Genomic DNA, 21,378 nt, shown 5'->3' with positions numbered 1-21,378 from the left:
TGACAACAGCGAGGTGAAGCGGGTGTACCATTTTACTAACGCATAGATACATTACCTTGTAACATTTTGCATAGTCATCTATCATCTTTGTCGGCTTAATGATCACCCAGTATTACGAGTGTGCTTCCTCAGCATCATAAACCGTCTAATGGCAGTACAAATCATAGCTGTTGTATTCTTGTTCCCCCCAGCACAGGAAAGTCTTTCCTTCACTGCTAAGTGAAAACATCTGCTGTTAGCAAGAATGAGATTTGAAAAAAAAAAAAAAAAAAAAAAAAACTTCCCACTGAAAGGGTTAAAACTCAGTACCTCAAGTGTTGCCATACACCACAATAGGCCTTGTTAATGTACTCTGTCCTCTGTGATGGAGTAACCGTACACCTTCCACATATTACCTTGACAGAGATCATAAGAATACAGGAATATCAAACTGTTTAGCCTTCCTTGACGGCACCGTGTTGGATGATCCGCTGTTTTTTCCTTTCTTTTTACATGTTGGGAGTGTGAGGCCGAGGGAATGGACGCTGTGAGGCCGAACCCTTCTTTAACTTATCAATTGGTCGGCATTAGAGATTGCCGACAGGCGTCGAGGTAGTGAAAAATATCTTATTTTCAGCAATGATTATTCGGACATTTCTCATACACGAACTTGTTAGTTCGTGCATACATGATTCATCGGTGCCACTTATGTAGTTGAGAATTGTTCCGGAGATTAAATATTCCTGTACCATCTCATTCGTTCATAAGTATATCTCAGAATTAAACGTAAGGACCCTAAGATAACACAGTTGAACATACAGTACGACCAGCATACCAGACCACTCCTTCCTGTGGCACTGAACAATAAAAAACCCTCCAGTCTTTCCTAAGTCCCTGTTCATGCCTCAGCCAACACTCCGATTGGAATGTTTCAACCGCTGGCCACCAGGCACTCAGGTCCTTTGGGACTATTCCTTGCCCACATTTTTCCGAAAACCAAAAAAATGCCTACGTTTCCTTTGAGATATTAATGCAAAGACCTGCAATATGACGGGCATGGAAGTATTTTTCACTGAGGCCGAAGGACGTTCTTGATCTTTTAACTTCTGTCCTTTAATTCAAACCAGGCGCCAGACCTGACCGGTGCTGTGTGGTCACTGTTGTGCTGGGATGATACAGCCAGTCACTGTCTCACCCGCGCATCGTAGAGCACTTACATGAGCGAGAGTCGTTGTTTCATTTAATTATCCATTATGACTTGATCAACTTATTACCAGCCCACCCTTCCCCCATAGAAAAACACACACACACACACACACACACACACACACACACACACAGTCACCAAGCAAATGACAACAATCTGGTTTCATATTTCACTGATGCACCTGGTGAACAAGCCTACATGTTTTCTATCCTTAATGACCTAGAGCAACTTGTACAGTACCCTACCCGTATCCCTGACCGCCTTGGAGAGAGCTCCAACATACTTGACCTCTTCCTAACAACTAATCCTTCTGCTTACACTGTTAATCTTTTCTCTCCGTTGGGCTCCTCCGATCACAACTTTATCACCTTAACATGTTCTATCGCTCCGGTACGGCCTGTGGACCCTCCAAAGAAAAGTCGTCTGTGGCACTTTGGAGCTGCTGACTGGGAGGCCCTCAGGCGGTACTTCTTTGATTTTCCCTGGAATGATTATTGCTTCCTTGGTCGGGAGCCATCTGAGTGTGCCTCGCGCATTACGAAGGTTATTCTCTCAGGCATGGAAGCATACATTCCTTTCTCATATTCTCTGACTAATGCAAGAAAGCCTTGGTTTACTCACGCATGTTCTAATGCTGTCCACAATAAGGAGAGGGCCTATAAAAGGTACCAGAGCCAACTCACCCCTGAATCACATCTTGTTTATGTTTCTGCCTGGAATCGTGCTAAGGCTGTCCTCCGCACTGCTAAAAATAATTTCATCTGTAATAAATGCTCCCAACTCTCCAACTCGAATCTTCTCGCTCCTTCTGGCACCTTGCCAAAAACCTTTCTAACAACTTTACCTCATCATCCTTCCCTATTCTTTACTACTCTGATGGCTCTGTAGCTATTTCTTCTACTGATGAAGCAAATCTCTTTGCTCAGACTTTCTCCTCCAACTCCATCTTAGACGATTCCAGTGCTGTTCCTCCATCACTTCACCCCTCTGACTTCCTCATGGCTGATATTAAAATGTCTTCAGCTGATGTATTTTCTGCCATCACGGGCCTCAGTACGAACAAGGCAAATGGTCCTAATGGGGTCCCTCCTGTTGTCCTCAAGAACTGTGCTTCTGTGCTTACACCCTGCCTAGATAAACTCCTTCGTCTTTGCCTATCAGCCGGAAGTTTGCTCTCATTCAGCCAGTCCCAAAGAAGGGTGACCATTCCCAACCCTCTAACTATCGTCCAATTGCTTTAACATCCTGTATCTCAAAAGTTTTCGGGTCAATTCTTAATGGAAAATTTTTAAAGCATCTTTTCTATCACAACCTTCTTTCTGATCATCAGTATGGGTTCTGTCAGGGTCGCTCCACTGGCGATCTGCTCACCTACCGTTCAGACTCCTGGTCATCCTCCTTTTGGGACTTGGGCGAAAGCTTTGCCATTGCACTTGACATCTCAAAGGCTTTCAGTCGAGTCTGGCATAAATCTTTAATTTCCAAACTGCTCTCTTACGGTTTCTGTCCTTCCATCTGTGTCTTCATCTCTAGCTTCCTTTCTGGTCATTCTATAGCCGCTGTTGTAGACGACCATCGTTCTTCTCCTAGATCTATCAACAGTGGTGTTCCTCAGGGCTCTGTCCTATTACTAACTCTCTTCCTTTCATTCATCAATGACCTTCTAAGCTGTACTTCTAACCCTATCCACTCGTACGCTGATGATTCCATCCTTCACTTTTCCATGCGGTTCTCGTAACGTCCATCTCAGCAGTTACTTCAACAGACAACGGATGAGGCTATGGTAAACCTAATGTCTGACTTGGCTCGTATCTCTGACTGGGGTAAAAATAACCTTGTTGTTTTTAATGGATCAAAGACTCAGTTCTTACACCTATCAACCCGACAAAATCTTCCAGAGGAGTACCCACTAATGTTTAATAATATTCAGCTTAATCCTGCATCATCCTTGAACATTCTTGGGGTTTCATTCACTCGGGACTTATCTTGGAACGATCATATTACATCTCTTGTAAAATCTGCTTCCTAGAGATTAGGTGTGCTAAGCCGACTCCGTTCCTTCTTTACCCCTGCACAATTGTTGACTTTATACACGGGTTTTATCCGTCCTTGTATGGAGTACAACTCTCATGTGTGGGGAGGCTCCCCACATACAGCTCTTCTCAACAGGGTGGAGTCAAAGGCTGTCCGTCTCATCAACTCTCCTCCTCTTACTGGCTTCCTTCAACCTCTGTCTCTCCGCCGCACTGTTGCATCTTTATCTCTTTTCTATCGTTACTTCAATGGTCACTGTTCCTATGAACTGACAGCTTGCATTCCTCCACCTCTATGACGGGGCGCGTAGCACCCGTCTAGCAGCAAAGTCGCATCTCTTTTCTGTCCAACTTTCTAATGCAAGAGTTAACCGTTACTCCCAGTCCTTCATTTATGCAACAAGTCAGCTCTGGAACTGTCTCCCTTTGTCTGTATTTCCTGCTAGCTATGATCTCCAGTCTTTCAAATGCAGTGTGTCCAGGCATCTCGAAATGATCGGATCTTGAATTTGGCTCTCTCTTGTATCTTGTTTTTCTCTTGGAATGAACAGTTTGCGGGCTTGTGGGCTTTGGTTCCTTCTTCTTAGCATAAAAAAAAAAAAACATGCTGCAATTCCTCGCCTTGCCCTCCACCAGTCACCACCCAGGCTAAAGCATTATTTTACTCCGCCATCCCGCAACACTTGACTCTTACCTTTTGTTGTCTGCCTGACGAGAGGGATGGTAAGGGTGAGGGTTAGTGGGAGATGCTAAGACAGGGGAGAGGTAAGGAAAGGAGGAGAGAAGGAAGAAAGAGAAAGGTTAAGGGAAGAGAAGGAAGAAAAGTGAAGAGAGGAAGTGGGTTTGGGGTAGAGAAAGGGAAGGAGGAAGGGAAACGGGGATAAAGGGGAGGGGTGTGGAAGAGGTAAGGGAAGAGGGAGGGATGCGTTGCCTTATATGGTCGATGAAAGTGGCATAAATTGTGGGAAGTGATGGAGATCTCTGTCCGGGCAACATTTTGGATTTTTGGCAAATTTTTGTGCTGTATGATGTTACTTGAAAAGTGGGTTTGAGGAACGGGTGATGTGTGAGATAAACCTTAACCCTCCCTTTGTTAGCGACTCTGATAACAGGGATGTATCAGTACCATCATCATCAGAGAGAGAGAGAGAGAGAGAGAGAGAGAGAGAGAGAGAGAGAGCAACCCTCTACCTGGTATGGTAAGCTCATACTGATATACAATGCCCCTGTCTACTATATTTATTTTCTTTAAGTAATAGCAAATTTATGCAAGCTAGTAATAACAAAGCGTCTCCCCGTAAAGCAGGTATGATTCTTTTACCCCCAAACCGTAACACTGTCCCTGGAATCTTGGGTAATGAGAGAGTGAAGCCGAGTGAAGCCGGAAAATATTAGTGAACGTCCAGGGCTAGGTTTTATCGTGAAACCTTGCCATCTCACAGATACAATCTGGATCGTGTGTGTGGTTGTGGGTGGATGGGTACATGTGCGTGCGTGTGCGTGTATGCTTGTGGGTATGTGTTGGCGAGTGTGCTCGTGCGTGTACTCATGGTTTCCATTGCCTGTGTAAAATTCCTACAAAGATTATTGTTACCCAGGTGACCTGAGATGCCACAATGAGCGACGTTACCATTCACTTTATCTTGCAGATCATATATACATATACTCCAGGTTGTACTGAAAGAACTAGTAAGCACATACATTCATAACAAGCAGATCATATATACATATACTCCAGGTTGTACTGAAAGAACTAGTAAGTACATACATTCATAACAAGCAGATCATATATACATATACTCCAGGTTGTACTGAAAGAACTAGTAAGCACATACATTCATAACAAGCAGATCATATATACATATACTCCAGGTTGTACTGAAAGAACTAGTACGCACATACATTCATAACAAGCAGATCATATATACATATACTCCAGGTTGTACTGAAAGAACTAGTAAGCACATACATTCATAACAAGCAGATCATATATACATATACTCCAGGTTGTACTGAAAGAACTAGTAAGCACATACATTCATAACAAGCAGATCATATATACATATACTCCAGGTTGTACTGAAAGAACTAGTAAGCACATACATTCATAACAAGCAGATCATATATACATATACTCCAGGTTGTACTGAAAGAACTAGTAAGCACATACATTCATAACAAGCAGATCATATATACATATACTCCAGGTTGTACTGAAAGAACTAGTAAGCACATACATTCATAACAAGCAGATCATATATACATATACTCCAGGTTGTACTGAAAGAACTAGTAAGCACATACATTCATAACAAGCAGATCATATATACATATACTCCAGGTTGTACTGAAAGAACTAGTAAGCACATACATTCATAACAAGCAGATCATATATACATATACTCCAGGTTGTACTGAAAGAACTAGTAAGCACATACATTCATAACAAGCAGATCATATATACATATACTCCAGGTTGTACTGAAAGAACTAGTAAGCACATACATTCATAACAAGCAGATCATATATACATATACTCCAGGTTGTACTGAAAGAACTAGTAAGCACATACATTCATAACAAGCAGATCATATATACATATACTCCAGGTTGTACTGAAAGAACTAGTAAGCACATACATTCATAACAAGCAGATCATATATACATATACTCCAGGTTGTACTGAAAGAACTAGTAAGCACATACATTCATAACAAGCAGATCATATATACATATACTCCAGGTTGTACTGAAAGAACTAGTAAGCACATACATTCATAACAAGCAGATCATATATACATATACTCCAGGTTGTACTGAAAGAACTAGTAAGCACATACATTCATAACAAGCAGATCATATATACATATACTCCAGGTTGTACTGAAAGAACTAGTAAGCACATACATTCATAACAAGCTGCTTCACAATATTTTCAAAATTCCATCCATTGTAGCAAGAGAAGGAAAGAGTACAGGTACTTCCGTAGTCAGTGAACGCTTCAAAACTACGGCGACTGTGAATTATTGAAGATTTTCTTTTATTGTAGTGTGTGTGGGGGGAGGGGGGGGAGGAAGGAGGAGGCCGAGGATGAGATGGAGGGATGGAGTGGAGAAGTATATGAGAGAGGGAGGTGTGAGCTGGGAGCAGGGCAGTGAAATGGCGGGGGACAGGACGACATGGAAACAATTTGTTGTGACCACCCCTTACTGGATTAAGCCGTCTGGCAATACATTGATAGCTAGATAGATAGATTGTGTGTGTGTGTGTGTGTGTGTGTGTGTGTGTGTGTGTGTGTGTGTGTGTGTGTGTGTGTGTGTGTGTGTGTGTGTGTGTGTGTGTGTGTGTGTGTGTGTGTGTGTGTGTGCGTGCGCGCGCGCGCGCTCGTGTGTTCTGTATTTGTGTGCGTGCGCATCTGCGTGTGCGTGCTTGCCGTAGGGTTGAGGTGGGGGGTTTGTGGTGGTTTGGGAAGGGTTGATGCAAGATCTAAAGACTAGAGATGGGGAGTGTTTAGAGTGAGACGAAAACTGTCTAAGCACAGAGCGGCGTGCTTAAGCATTTAAGGCGCGTGTGGGCGGAGAGCAGTGAGCTGTTGGGGCCAGGGAGAGGGAAAGGAAGAAATATTATAAAGGTGAGGTTCTGAGGGGACGACTGGGGGCTTGGAGGGGGGAGAAGGGCGCAGCCATCAATAGGCAGAAGAAAGAAGCGCTGTATGCTACTGAATATAATACCGTTTAGATTGAGTGGATTATTCTTTATTATTATTTTTTTTCCGAAGAGTTGGCATTTTTGCGGTGAAAGCAGTTATTTCTGTTATAAGCATGGAAGTTTTTTCAGTGCTGGGAATAATTTTTTCAGAGTTTGGGAACCTGTTTGTTTATCTCTTGCAATTGTATATTCAAAGTTAGAATATTTTTCTAAAGTTGTAACACTTATATTTTACCAAGTTATCCTGGTGTTATTTATTTATTTTTTTAATTGCACAGTCATTTCAAAATAGATGGCTATATTCAAGTTGCCAGATTGATTTCTCAAATAAAGTTGAGGGATTTTTTTTTTCTTTCAGTTAGCAGAGTTAGTATTTGCATAGATTGTTTTTTCCTTAGGTGCGCGTCCACACGTATACTTGAACAAGTGCTGTCAACATATATGCAACACAGTAACGAACACGCTGCAAACATGCTGGGAACATCAGCGTCCAGATCATGTTGGCAGAATCATGACGAAGTTTCAGCTGCCTGGTTCGGACACACTTATCCCATCGCCTCTGCTGCCAGTGTTCGAAGTTGTATCGAAACATGTTTGCATAAATCTGTCCAAATACTGCTGCATACATGTTCCCGAACATGTCGCCAGCCGTGTTGTCAACATATATTCGAGGGCACGTGTGGACGCGCACTTACAAAAACCAGTCAAGGAAAAATCTGCATTTTCTTCTGGCCAGTAAGTAGCCAGCAAATTTTCCGTGTGAGTACCGCTAATCCAGCCTTAACTACAAACCTTGACAAGAGAAGTGTAAATTAAGCATCGGACTCAGTGGTAACTCGAAATCAATCAAGGATGAGGTCCTGAATAAAGTATAACTTTGCTTAAAATCAAGCCACTATTACACTCAGCCCAGAGAGAGTTGTTGGGCAGGCAAGTGGACGAGACAATGGCTGTGAGCGGGCGGAGAGGGGAGGAAATGTCTAGCCTCAGTTTAGAGGTTGATGCAACCACGGGTTATTGTTCAAGTTTTTTTTTACCTCGGATTCGTAGAGTTACGGAATTAAATATTGTCTTAAAATCTGACATATCCATCGCAGATTCGTATAGATATCCAATACACTGTTTAGTACAATTAAAATTTTGGTTATACTGTATTTTGCTGGATTTAAATAATCCTTAAACAACACTTGGAACACAGTTGTTTGATCTAAGGTTCTTACAATCCTGACAGCACATTACACTTGGTCGTGTCGGGTTGCAGGGGATGGTGTTCATTTATCCCGATTTAGTGACTTGCCAGCCAGGCAAGGGTCGGCCGGGATCAGTGAAAGCTTTTTCAGAGGATGACTGAAAACCGTGGTTGGTTTGTGGGCTTTGTAAAAGTCCGTCAGAGCTGTTTGCCATGTAAGGAAACCAGGCTTACGTCAGGACTGCAAGGGTCGCTACATCTTTTTACTCAGGTCACTCCAGCAATATGGCGGCATTCACAGGCTTGGAGGCAACACCTGACATAATGCACATCAGACCCGAGTATTACCCACGACTTTAGTCACACTGGCAGGGGTTTTTCTTCCACTGTCCAACCATCAACAGAAACGACACATTTCATAGATTTAGATCTACCTTTTCAATTACTTCATATGCTAGCTTTCGTTCCCTTCACCAGTGTGCACTACTGATCGTGATAAGAATACCTATAACGCGCTAACCCTCTTCCTGGCTTGCATATATTTGTATGTGTTGCTACAGCAGTGGCGTATCCAGGATTTTTGCCAGGGGGGGTAAACACTTGGAATATATCCCAAAAATATCCGTCACCACAGATTTTCCTAGATTTGATGCTTTATGTCATCAGAAATAAATTTACATCATTACTGTCGCGTTTATTCCAATGTCTTAAAGAAAAACTATATTTACCCCACATATTCACAGCTTTCTTGAAGTAACCTTAATAGCTAATAATCCTTTCAGAGGAGAGGTATGTAAAAACAATCAGTACTTTGTTACCAGAGGTCTCCTCTTTCATTAGAGAGCAAAAGGAAACACCAGCAATAAATTAGATGGCACTGAAGTTTACACAGCAAAGACATCTCCTTGTGACTGGTATCATTGGTCATCATGGTCACTCTCGTAGATGGTATTATTATCGATAAATGCATGCTAACTTCCGTCCGTTCTACCTCAAAACATTTTTTTTTTTCCTTTGGTACCACAAACTTCTTGTGTACTTTTAGTAACGAAAAAAGCACTGTCACACTATACTCTTAGCGCATCATTTACCTGCTGTCTTTATCTCTCTCTGCATATAAGGAAGTACAGCTATTTCGCGTAATAACCTACGACATTATGATGAAATATACCTCGCATCGGCACAGCACCTATCATATGAGAGGCAATGGCGTCCATGCTATCTGTTTATATTCGGAAATAAACCTTGTTTTTTGACTGGCTGCTGGAACAAAAATTGCGGAGTGGATAGGACAGTGAAAACTCGAGATCTGGCGTGAGTGTCCCGAACACATACTTTCCCACATTGGTGATACTAGCGCTATTTTTCTATTTTCCTCTCTCTCTCTCTCTCTCTCTCTCTCTCTCTCTCTCTCTCTCTCTCTCTCTCTCTCTCTCTCTCTCTCTCTCTCTCTCTCTCTCTCTCTCTCTCTCTCTCTCTCCACTTAGCATATATGTATAAATTAAAATTCGATGCTGCACGCACCCCCAGTCTGGTATTCTGTTTAGTACTACTGCTGTGGGGGTAGCCAAAAGATATTCTGTTTTCCACTACTTATCCTCTTAGTCCGATTCTCATTGGCTCAAGCATCAGGGGTGGTGCATATGTCAAGACTGACCTAAGTAAATACATCTGGTGGGATTAACCCCTCATAATCCTTGACTCCTCTCTTAATCCTTGACTCCTCTCTTAATCCTTGACTCAGGTGACCACTCGACCTGCCCCGCTCAGCAGGGAATGATTCTCACATCACCTGTACTATACTGCACTGTATAGAGAGGATTTTTCCATTAAGGAAAAAAAGAAAAACGGCATAAAGCTATTCATCCTGAAAATTTTCACCTAGAATAATGGGGGGGACAAGAGATACTCTGTCCCCCCAGCTCCAAAAAGTTGGGGGGGACACATCCCCCTGTCCCTCATTCAAACGAGGCACCTGGCACACATATTTATATCTGCTTACCTTCCAAAATGTAGTCTGAGATTATCAAAATGGCTTCATGCAGTCTTCAAAAATTCTGCTTGTTTCGGTTGTTTGTAGCAATAATTGTGCAGTGTTTGTTTGCAGCTGACTACAGGGTGTGAGGACATGGCTGCAGGGGACAGCAAGGCCATTGTTACACCTCATCAGGATTCAAGTGCAAAACATGGTGATAGGGGAATTGTTAAGTTATAAGTGGTCATTTTTACTCAAGGGTTTTATAATATTTAGTCTGGTTTTCAATTTCAAAGGAAATTATTGTTCCCACATAAATATTTATGGAAATAGATAATGTTGTTTAATATATTAAAATTAGGAAAACTGTATTGTCAGACAAGAACTATGCCAAAAATCCCTTTCTGCATTTCCCCAAAATTTTCCCTGGGGGAGCAAACTGCCTCCCCTGCCCCCTCAATGGCTACGTGTATGGTTGCTAGATCATACGGAATACCAGAATCGTCGGACTTTTTCAGACACTGTATTTATAACATGATTTAAGAAAATAATCACAAGATCTCTACATCCACTTCTTAAAGGAAAAAAAAAAAAAATTTTGTACTTCTTGATAGAACAGTAACTGTACCTAACACAGACCTAACGTGCATTCAATATTGACTGTGGGTATCAATGCCCAAGTGTTTAAGTCTATGCGACTAGTAAAGAAAATTGTGGATTTCTGGGAATGGCTTGACAAGCTGTCAAAATTACACAGTGCCGTGATTTTTTTCACAGGGAAGAACCATGCCAACATATGGAAACTTTTGTATTAAAATATCTGATGAGGGTCCAGGTCTGGCCAAAACTGTTATATCTTCTCACCAAGCAGAATTTCCTTAGACAGACATAATTCTTCCAGCTGAGCAATTCAAGATAAAGAGAAGGAGCTGCGATGGCTCTGTGGATAGCGTACCCATCTCGTGATGCGTGTCCTACGAGTTTGAGTGCACGGCGTGGCGGATATTTAATGTGAGTTTTGGATGTCTTTTCATGTGATTGCATTTTAATGTTTGCATCCTGTTGGGGTTACTGATGTCATTAACACTGATGCACATAAACACAGCTAATACAACACTTCCACATTCACATGCTTCGTTCATCCTACGGACATCCCTTTCCCATTCACACTTCGCCAGCTTGGGGACAGGTTAATACTGGCTATAACTGGTCCTCCACCAGCATCACTCTTTTTGTCATTGTTGTGGCCACGGTCGTGGTGGACGCTAGCCATAGTCAGCCTGTTCTGGTCCACCTTGGTTCTGGTCAAAGGGTAGCCACCAGGACTCAACCCCACTGAGTCATAGTTTATCACGTCTGGTCCTTCCCTTGTTGGGGCAAAGAGTTATTGATCAGAAAGAGAGGCCAGTAAAAAAAAAAATAAATATCGTGTGACCATGGTGGTGTGTGAAGGACGTGAGGGCAAAGTCGAGGTCTGGGAAGGTCATGTGTTTGCTTTGCCCCCAGACGAGTTTATGAGGGAGGAGGCAGGGACCGTGGACTAGTATTCATGTAAGATCTTAGTGAAGTTATGTTATGAATAATTCAGCTTTTTATATATTTCATATCATTCACTCTGGCTTGGCTATGAAGTGTATGGCAGCTGTATGATTGAACACATAAACGAACAATTTTAGGCAACTCAAGCTCAGAGTTTTTGAATACTGCCCCTTGTTTCGTCTTGGCCGATAAAGATTCAAGGGATGGGTGGGCGTCGCAAAGCAGCGTCATTCGACTATAAATAGTGTTAATTGTGCCGCGTCCACGTGTGCCCTTAGAGAACCTGAAGAGTGGGAGGAGGTGGAGTCTGGAAAGGAATCAAAGGGATGAAGGAACAGCGGTGAGTGGGTTGCAGTTGCGAGAGGAGGAACAAGAGCTGGAGAAGAAAGCGAGGGAAATAATATAGCAAAAAAGCATGAGGAGTCACAGAAAAAGCACGAAGAAGGGAAATCTGAAATAAACGAAGAAAAAGTAGGGGTTAGACTCATAAACCAACTAACGATCCATCCCCTGCAGTACCTGTGATTTATTTTTGGAGGGAAGACAATGAAAGTAAGTATAGAATCCTGCCATGTTTTTTGTTCTTCCTGCAAAAATATGTCCAAGTTAAGACGAGGAACTAAATTCATGTAGACGAGTGAATCTCAGTCCTGGAGGGGCAAGGAACATTGAAGCAAAACCTATGGTAATGAGGAGGGACTGATGATTCTAGAAACACCCATTCAGGATCAGCAGTATGAAAAATAAAATGACGGAAGAGCAATAAGAAATAAGCGAAAAAAAAAAAAAGGATGAGGCTGCTACTGCTGTTGCATTTCGTCCCTCCACCACCATCAGCACCGACCGACCTACTATACTTGCTTTCACTGGCTTCATTTTACTGCACGCCTGCTTGTGTGAGTGCTCGCCGCCTTATGTGTGTTTGCTTGAGTGTATACGTGGCAGGTGTGTGTATTTTCCTGATAGCTTGTGCGTGCTTGCCTCTGTGTGTGTGTGTGTGTGTGTGTGTGTGTGTGTGTGTGTGTGTGTGTGTGTGTGTGTATGTATTCGCGGGCGTACCGAGGGCACACCAGGGCACAGTTTATTGTTGGTATCTTACGTACACGGGTGTGTCGTTTGCTTGTACGATCACATATTCATATACATCGATGCCTTTGTTGTAATGTGTCCTAAGCAACAGGAAGATTTTTTGCTTTATTTTTTTTATATTTTTAACCCCCTCAGCTTGAGCGTCATATTTTATACTCTCTGGTAACAGATGATTTAATTTCATAAGAGTGTCGTAGTAATGAGGTTGTTGACCTTTTCAGTACAATGGCATGTCGTTCATTCCTGCTATATGACGAAGATTCAGTTCAGCTTAAAGGACATGTTTTCAACTGAGGGAGTCATACAAAGCCTCAGTAATTCTTCCACCACTCAATGTTTTTCCAAAGTTGAATGACGTAGTTTGATAGAAGTCTGATTAAATTAGAAATAGGCCATGGAAGTGAAGGGATTACTGATGGTTACATTACCTAGTTTCTCGAATTTGAAAAACTCCTTCTAAGCAGAGTAAAAACAAGTTAATATATCAAGAAAGATTAAAAATGGCGTCTTTGGATTGAATGACAGGTATTTATTGGCCTACCTTAGCATTTTGTTGTCTGGGCCGTGAAGCAAGTATGTCAAGTTTTTGTTAGTACGTAAAGTATGGTCCTCTGTGCTCGTGTGCCTCTCACAGTACTGTTTCTTGTACAGTACCTGATTACAAGGCTTTCTAATTTTTATGGGCCTCGTGGAGAAAATATTTTATGCGTGTTTTGGGGTGTTCCTAATTCCTAGAGGTTTTAAAAAGGAAACAGAAAGCCCATATTTTTTCCCTGTTCGATACAAAGAGAATTTGAAAATCTTACTTGCTATTCCCTGGCGGTATTATTCAGCTTCGTTGATACGTCTGCCAAACAAGAGGTTAGAAACACACCATTTGCTCCTTCACTAACGAATGTTATAGCCTTAGCTGATAATATAATTGTCTTGCTGTAAATGGTAAAGGTGAGGGCACGCGGTATCAGGCGCGTAGTCGCGGTGTTCATCTCCATAACATAGGGTTTTGAGTCTTTGTTGGGTTACTTACCCACTCTCCTGTGACACAAGGCCACTGTATCATCCGTAGACCAGCACGCTCCCGAACCCATTTTCTCAACAAGGGAAGACAGCTGTTCCCCATACGAACTTATTATTTATTTATTTATTTATTTTTTTTTCAGGCCTATTTCTCCTGTGACGTTTTACCCTTTGTACCAATTTTCCAACATTTCCAATTATCTCGGACTTATTTTTTCTTTTTACCACATGGAGGTATTACAACCATGGGCCTGTGTTTTCCCACATGGGGGTTACCTATTGCCTCAGGAACTAATTTTCCCTTCATGAGATGGACTTATTTTTCCCCTCTTGAGATTAATTTGCCAGTTCCCTCCTAGTAATATTTTCTCCTGTGTAAGGGACGGATCTTTTCATCATGCACCAAGCTCCATATCATGGGGGACTTAATCTCCAGAAGCCTATTTTCCCCCATGGCAGGGCGTACCTGTTCCCATGACTGACTTACTTCCTCTTCATGAGTAATGTACAAATTCCTCCAAGGACTTATTTTCACTATGGACTTATTCCCCAGTAAACCTATTTTTCCACCACCCATCCTCTTCTCCACCCTCCCATTCATCCACCCACCCACGTAGCCACCCACCTTCTATAGTACCGGGTGTGTGGATGAACCCACCCACCAAAGCACCCAGGCACCAGTCAAACAATCCAGCCACCAAGCGCAGTGTGTACAGAGGAAACACCAACTCACCCACCCATCCACCCACCAGTCTTCGTCAGCAGGCTGATTCAGCAAATTACAACGCACGCAAGCACACGAACATTCGCAGAAAGAGAGAGAGAGAGAGAGAGAGAGAGAGAGAGGCCTTCCAAATTAGTTTTTATTATGTAAGATTCACCTTTTTTTATTAATTATAATTCCTGTGTAAATAAATAATGCAGTCTAGTAAAACATGGTATCCATTGTTTCAGGTAAGCAGTTGTGCAGTACCTGGTGTTCATATGTAAGTACAAACTTTGTACAGTTCACAGTTTGTGAATAATTCGGCCTGTTCCTTCTAAGTGGCGCGAATTGGCTATTAATAGAAGCAATACATCCAGGCAGTTCTCTGTAGTCTCACCCTGATTGCACTGCAGTATTCAAGTACTCGTTGGTAGTAATATTCACGTATTAGCGGTGTCGTATTTTTGCTCATTTGGGGACAGGACAAAGCTGCATTCTGCTTTCAAGCATAACTCTCTCATCTGCGCCAGCAACACCACCTTTTCTTTCTGAACATTCATACTGAGACCTCTTGCTTCCAGTCAGCTCTTCCATACTGTGAAATTACCCTACTGCCCACTCCATACAGGCTGTTTTTAGAACCAGATTAAAAACAGAGTGATTTGGTGTGATATTGACTGGAATCACAAGGCGGCAATGTAATTTGCCAGTATTAGTCAAGAGGCAACACGTGCATATAATATACATACAAATATCACGAATAGATATCTCCTCACAGGTAAACCCACTAACAATTCCCATATACACACAATACATTGATTTGTTTTTGCTGTCATCATTCCAGCAATATATCGTACTAACAGTTCATTTCTATCGCCACTAGCAGTGTCAGAGCCTGGAAGGATCTTGCTTAACTAATCAACAGAAATCAAATATAATGGCATCTCATTTCATTAGTTAAGAAACCCTAAAATGGTAAATCGATAGATGTTGAGCACTGGGACCACTATAGAACCTTCTATTTAAAAAAATAATAACAAAGTAGATTATGAATACGTACCTGTGCCACCAATAATCTATGGAAGTTAGTTGGACAAATAACAGGAAGGGGAGAGGATGAGGGGAGGGGAGGGGAGGGGAGGGGAGGGAAGGGAAGTGAAGGGGGTGGGGATGAGATGAATGGGTGGGAAAGGAAGGGAAGGGGTGGGGATGAGGGGAATGGGAGGGAAGGGAAGGGATGGGGATGAGGGGAATGGGAGGGAAGGGAAGGGAAGGGATGGGGATGAGGGGAATGGGAGGGAAGAAAAGGGGTGGGGATGAGGGGAATGGGAGGGAAGGCAGGGTTGGGGTTAAGGGGATTGGGTTACCGCCAAGCCAGCACCTTGGACAGACCGCTACATCTCAGCAGAAATCCGCTACCCTGGTGCTGGCCAGAACTGCCAAACCTACGGTGCTGAAGCACGAGCGATGCCACTGAGTTACTCTGGCCTCTGATGACGCAAGTGGCAGAGAAGGGAAGGGGGAGGATGAAGGGAGTGCGAGGGAAGGGAAGGGGGAGGATGAAGGGAATGGGAGGGAAGGGAAGGGGGAGGATGAAGGGAATGGCAGGGAAGGGAAGGGTGAGGATGAAGGGAATGGCAGGGAAGGGAAGGGGGAGGATGAAAGGAATGGCAGGGAAGGGAAGGGGGAGGATGAAGGAATGGCAGGGAAGGGAAGGGGGAGGATGAAGGGAATGGCAGAGAAGGGAAGGGTGAGGATGAAGGAATGGCAGGGAAGGGAAGGGCTGAGGGTGAAGGGAATGGCAGGGAAGGGAAGGGGGAGGATGAAGGGAATGGCAGGGAAGGGAAGGGGGAGGATGAAGGGAATTGGAGGGAAGGGAAGGGGGAGGATGAAGGGAATGGGGAGGATGAAGGGAATGGCAGGGAAAGGCATTCCCCTTCCCCTCAGTCTCATCCTTCTTTCCCCATATACTCATCCTCACCCTAATTGTTCCCTTCATCCTCACGCTGCCTCTCATCCTTCCCCTTCCCTTCATCCTCATCCTCCCTATTATCCCCATCCTCATCTTTCCCCTTCCCCTCATTCTCACTCTTCCAATTCTACTCATCCTCATCCTCATCCTTCCCTTTCCCCTCATCCTCCACATCCTCTCATCCTCCACATCCTTACCCTTCCCTTCATCCTCATCCTTCCACTCATCTCCATCCATATCCCTCCCCTCATCCTTATCCTTCCCCTTCCCCTCATCCTCATCCCTCCCTTTATCCTTATCCTTCCCCTTTCCCCTCCCCTCATCCTCATCCCTCCCGTACTCTCCATCCTTATCCTGATCCTTACACTTCCCCTTATCCTCATGCTTGTCCTTTCGCTTCCCCTCATCGTTATCCTCCGGGGAAAGGAAAGGGATGGATGAGGGGAATGGGAGGGAAAGGAAGAGAAGAGGATGAGGGGAATGGGAGGGAACGGATGAGGATGAGGGGAATGGGAGGGAACGGATGAGGATGAGGGGAATGGGAGGGAAAGGATGAGGATGAGGGGAATGGGAGGGAAATGATGGGATGAGGATGAGGGGAATGGGAAGGAACAGATGAGGGTGAGGGGAATGTGCGGGAAAGGATGAGGGTGAGGGGAATGGGAGGGAAGGGATGAGGATGAGGGGAATGGGAGGGAAATGATGGGATGAGGGTGAGGGGAATGGGAGGGAAATGATGGGATGAGGATGAGGGGAATGAGAGGGAAATGATGGGATGAGGATGAGGGGACTGGGAGGGAAGGGATGAGGATGAGGGGAATGGGAGGGAACAAATGAGGATGAGAGGAATGGGAGGGAAGGGATGAGGATGAGGGGAATGGGAGGAACTAAACCTAGATAGATCATTATAGCCCCGCTAAGTGACGGGCGGGGCTCTAACTCTCGACCCAATTATCTCGAGTCAGGCGCTCTACCACTGAGCCACCCTGCCCACGTGGGTAGGAAGGTGGGATGGGAAGGAGTGGGGATGAGGGGAAAGAAAAGGAAGGGAAGAGAAGGGCAGAGTGGAGGATGAGGGGAATGGATGGAAAGATAAGGGAAGGGGTGGGGATGAATGGAATTGCAGGGAGGGGAAGAAGAAGAGGTAGGGATTAGGGGAATATGAGGGAAAAGAAGAGAAGGGATCGGTTTTAGGTGAGGGGAATAGGAGGGAGGGGAAGGAAAGGAAGTGGGATTGAGAGGAATGGAAGGGAAGGGATTGAGTGGGGATGGGGCAAATGAAGGGAAGGGAAGGGATATGGAAGGGGATAAGAAGAATGAGAGGGAAGGGAAGGGAAGGGATGGGGATGAGGGGAATGGGAAAGAGGAGAAGGGATAGGGATGAGGAGAATGTGAGGGAAGGGAAAGGGTAGGGATAACAGGAATGAGAAGGAAGGGAAGGCGTGATGATGAGGGGAATGGGAAGGAAGGGAAAGGAAGGGGTGAGGATGAGGGGAATGGAAGGGATCAAAATTAAAGAAATAAGGATTAGGGGAATGGGAGGGAAGGGAAGGGATGAAGATGGGGGGAATGGGAGGGAAGGAAGGGATGAGGTTGATGGGAATGGGAGGGAAGGGACTGGAGAGGATGTGGATTAGAGGAATGAGAGGGGAAGGGAAGGGAAAGGATGTGGATGAGGGAGCTGGGAGGGGAGGAAAGGGAAGGGATTGGGATGAGAGGACTGGGCAGGAAGAGAAGGAAGGGATGGGGATGAAAGTACTGGCTTCCCCTTCCCCTGATCCTCATCCTTCCTTCTCCTTCCCCTCATCCTAAATCGTTCTTCCCCTTCCTCTCAGTCTCATCCTTCCTTCCCCTTCCCGTTGTCTTCATTTTCATCCTTAGCCTTCATTTCATTTCTCCTCATCCTCAACCTCCCTTCCCCTTTCCAACATCTTCATCCTTCCTTCCCGTTCCTCTCATCCTCATCCGTATTCTTCCTCTCATCCTCATCCTTCCCCTCATCCTCATCCTTCCCCTTATTCTTATCATCCCCTTTCCCTTCATTCTTCCCCTTCCCTTCATCCTATCCCTTCCCCACATCCTCCTCATCCTTCCCTTTTCCCTCATTCTCTCCTTATCCTTCTCATCCTCATCCTTATCCTTCCCCTTTCCCATCATCTCATTCGTATCCTTTCTCTTCCTCTCATCCTCATCCTTGGTCATCCCTTTCCCATCATCCTCATCCTTCCCCTACCCTTCATCCTCATCTTTATCCTTACATTTCCCCTTATCCTCATGCTTATCCTTTCCCTTCCCCTCATCCTCATCCTCCGAAGAAAGGAAAGGGATAGTTGAGGGGAATGAGAGGGAAAGGAGGGTATGAGGATGAGGGGAATGGGAGGGAAAGGAGGGGATGAGGATATAGGGGATGAGAAGGAAGGGACGAGGATGAAGGGAAAAGGAGGGAACGGATGAGGATGAGGGGAATGGGAAGGAAGGGAGGGGGTGGGGTTAAGGGGAATTCGAAGAAGGAAGGGGTGAGGATAAGAGAAGGAAAGAGAAGGGAAGGGAAGGGAAGGGAAGGGAAGGGAAGGGAGGGGAAGGGAAGGGGAGGGCTGTGGATGAGGGATATTTTAGGAAAAGGAAGGGGTGGTAAAGAGGGGAATGAAAAGGGAAAGGAATGGACGGGGATGAGGGAAATGGGTGGGTAGGGAAGGAAAGGGATGGAAAACTATATGGAATAGGGAAATGGGAGTGAAGGGGTGGGTTTGAGGGAAATGGAAGGGAAGGTAAGTGATGGGGAGGAGGGACATGGGAGGGAAAGGATTGGGAGGGGATGAAGGGAATGAGAGGGAAGGGATGGGGTAGCGATGAGGGGAATGGGAGGGAAGGGGAGAGAAGGGATGGGTTGGAGGTGAGGGGAACAGGGGGGAAAGGAAGGGGGTGGTGATGAGAGATGTGAGGGAAGAGAAGGGGTGGGGATGCGGGGAATGTAGGGGAAGGAAGGGGAAGGAATGAGGATGAGGGGAATGAGAGGGAAATGAAGGGGTTGGGATGAGGGGATTGGGAGGGAAGGGATGGGGTAGGGATAAGAGGGAATGGTAGGGAAAGAAAGGGAAGGGATAGGGTTGAGGGGAATGAGAAGGAAGGGAAGAGATGGGGATGAGGGGAATGGTAAGGAAGTGAAGGGAGGGGATGAGGAGAAAGGACAGGCTTCCCCTTCCCCTTCCCCTCAGTTTCATCCTTCTTTCCCCTTCCCCTCATTTTCATCCTTAACCTCATCCCTCCTTCCCCTTCCTCTAATCCTCATCCCTCCTTCCCCTTCCTCTAATCCTCATCCGTCCTCTCATCATTCCCCTTCATTTTATCCTCATCCTCATCTTTCATCTCATCCTCTCCCTTCTCCTCATTCTCATTCTTCCTCATCCCCATCATCCTCATCCTCATCTTTTCCTCGCCTTATCCTCATCTTTATCACTCCCCTCATCTTCATCCTTATCCTTCCTTTTTCCCTCCTCCTCTTCCTCACCCTTTCCCCTCCCTTCATCCTAATCCTTGTCCTTCCCGCCATCCTCATCCTCCTAGGAAAGAAAACGGGTGCATGAGGGGAATGGGATAGACAGGAGGGGATGAGGGGAATGGGAGTGGAGGGATGAGGATGAGGAGAATGAAAGGGAAAAGAAGGGGTGGAGATGAAGGGATAAGAAGTGAAGGGAAGGACTGGGAATGAGGGAAAGGGAAGGGGTTAGGATGAAGAGAATAGAAGAGAAGTTGTGGGGAGGGTTGTGCGTGAGGGGAATGGGAGGAATGGAAAGGGAAATGGTGGGGAGGGGGAGAATTGCAAGGAAGGGAGGGGAAGGGAATGAGTGGGTATGAGGGGAATGGGAGAGAAGGGAAAGGAAGGGAAGGCAATGGATGGGGATGAGAGGAAGAGGAGGGCAGAGAAGGGATGGGTGTGGATTAGAGAAATGGAAGGGAAAGGATGGTGATCAGGGTAATGGAAGGGAAAGGAAGTGGTGGAGATTAGGGGAATGAGAGGGAAGGGATGAAAAGGGATGGGGGTGAGGGGAGTGGGAGGTAACGAAAAGGAAGGAGCGGGGATAAGGGGAATAAAAGGGAAGGGAAGGGGTGGGTTGAGGATGAGGGGAATGGAAGGAAAGGGAAGGGAAGGAGTGGGGTTGAGGGGAATGGGAGGCAAATGAAGGGGTAGGGGTGAAGGGAATAGGTGGGAGGGGAACGCAATGGGTGGGGCTGAGGGGAAAGGGAGGGAAGTGAAGGGGATGAGGGACATGGGAAGGAAGGGAAGAGATGGGAAGGGTTGGGGATTAAAGGAATGAGAGGGAAGGGCTGGAGATGAGGAGAATGGAAGAGAAGGGAATGGATGGGGATCAGAGAAATGAGAAGGAAGGGAAGGGAAGGACGTGGAAATGAAAGGAGTTGGAGGGAAGGGAAGAGAAGGGATGGAGACGAGGGGAATGGGAAGGAAGGGAAGGAAAGGGAAGGGGTGGGGATGAGGGGAATGGAAGGAAAGGGAAGGGATGGGGATGAGGGGAATGGAAGGAAAGGGAAGGGATGGGGATGAGGGGAATGGAAGGAAAGGGAAGGGGTGGGGATGAGGGGAATGGAAGGAAAGGGAAGGGGTGGGGATGAAGGGAATGGAAGGAAAGGGAAGGGGTGGGGATGAGGGGAATGGAAGGAAAGGGAAGGGGTGTGGATGAGGGGAATGGGATGGAAAGGAAGGGGTAAGGATGAGGGGCTGGGTGAATCCCCTGAGCCAGGACCAATGGACCATATAGCTCTGCAGGGCAAGGAGAGATCCTTGGAGGGACCGCTACATCTCTCACCAGAAATACGCCACTATGGTGCGGGCTGGAACTGCCAACCCTACGGTCGTGAAGCACGAGCGCTGCCACTGAGCTATTCTGGCCCCGAGGGCAATGGGAGGGAAGGGAAGGGGTGAGAATGAGGGGAATGGGAGGGAAGGG

Source organism: Coenobita brevimanus, chromosome 114, assembly GCF_032717465.1.
Source record: "Coenobita brevimanus isolate Jiangsu-jjx chromosome 114, ASM3271746v2, whole genome shotgun sequence".
NCBI classification, from domain to species: domain Eukaryota; kingdom Metazoa; phylum Arthropoda; class Malacostraca; order Decapoda; family Coenobitidae; genus Coenobita; species Coenobita brevimanus.
The sequence above is the reverse complement of the archived record's forward strand: the minus strand, read 5'-3'. Positions refer to the sequence as shown.